The sequence below is a fragment of the Oryzias melastigma genome, linkage group LG5 (assembly GCF_002922805.2).
Source record: "Oryzias melastigma strain HK-1 linkage group LG5, ASM292280v2, whole genome shotgun sequence".
In the NCBI taxonomy this organism is placed as follows: Eukaryota; Metazoa; Chordata; class Actinopteri; order Beloniformes; family Adrianichthyidae; genus Oryzias; species Oryzias melastigma.
Genome location: NC_050516.1, coordinates 1,299,380 through 1,300,941, shown reverse-complemented (window position 1 = coordinate 1,300,941; position 1,562 = coordinate 1,299,380).

The window sequence follows — 1,562 nt, the reverse complement described above, 5'->3', positions numbered from 1 at the left end:
TAATATTTCTTTGTATCCTATGTGAAATCGTTAAAATAAAACATTTATGAATAGTTGAGTACAATTTTCTGACTTTATAACCCAGCCTTGATTTTTTTAGATTAAAGTGCAACACGTTTAAAGGAGACTACAATGTAAAATGAAAGCACTGTTTTTGTTTGGTGTTGAGCCCAAATGTGATGTTAAATAAGGCAGTTAAATATTATTTTTCAGGATATCTGTATATTTTCCAACAGAATTGTCTTCACGCCCACTCAAAGGTTATTGTACTCATCTGAAAAACAGATGAAGCCACAGATGTGCTCTATTCAGCCTTTTTGCCTCTCTAAAAATGAAAAATAATATTAAAAATCAAGTGTATAAAATTTACCACGCTGCAGTGCACAACCTCTCCACTAGATGTCACTAAATCCCTCAAACTCCTCTTCTCAGCCCCTCAATGACTGCTCCTCTTTGTCCTTTGTTTTTGATGATGTTTGGACCTCAACAAGAGAAAGAACAGATCAAAGTGGCCTCAGATCGGGGGCTTGACCCCAAACACAACTCTCAGGGAGGAAGCTGAGGGCAGTTGACCCCAGACCGGCCGATCTGACAGGTTTTGGGGCGACACCTGATCAGATGTTCCTGTAAGGAAAGACACAACGGGAGGGGAGCAGGCTTTGGAGGACACTTTTGGTTTGTGCAAAATAGGTGACTAAAGATGAGTTATTTTTCAGAGACAGAGTCTCATTATTACCATGGCTACACTAGATCAAACAGTTTCTTCACAAGCCAAAAAAGATCATGCACAGTTTACTAAGGCATTCAAATCACTGGAGTGAAAGTCAGCGTTTCACATCATATGAAAAACAACAGAAAACGCCTGTAGGACGGGGTGGGCGGAGCCACGTTGTTGAAGGCTTTATATTCAGATGGGAAATGAATGGGAGTGGTTTGTCACACGTCAGCAGAGGTTCACAAACATTTATGCTACCACAGTTGTGTTCCTGCGACACTGCACAGGTCCTGTATCACTTACAAATCCATCTATTTTATAGACCTGTTTTTCCCTGTTCGGGGTCGCTGCGGCTTCACCCTGAAACTGTTGGGGGAAGGCGGGGTACACCTGTACGGCTAACCGATTTCTGGCAGGGCGTTACTGAGAAACTACCCTCGTCTTAACCATTTCACACTAAAGATGTCGCCGGTGAAACTTAATGACACACACTCTTTAAACTTCTGTAAAAATACGTTCACGCCGGCCTCGCCAACACGAGTTTACACAACCCCTTCCAATGGAAAGTCTATGGAAAGGTGCATATTATGTGTCGCTATGCAAGATTTTCAGACTGTTTTCAGGCTCTACATGCTAAACAGTAATTGAACGTACATTGAAAGTTAAGTGGAACTTTGACCAATCAAGGACTCGGATTGGGTAGTACATAAAGATGGCGTCCTTTATATTTGATGGAAGCGCCAACCGTTTGAAAAGTTACCATGAAGGAGAAATGAATAATAGCCGTTTGTGAAGTAAAAGCCAGGGGCAAGATTCGCTAGATCTGCACCGCTTTGACATTTGGCAC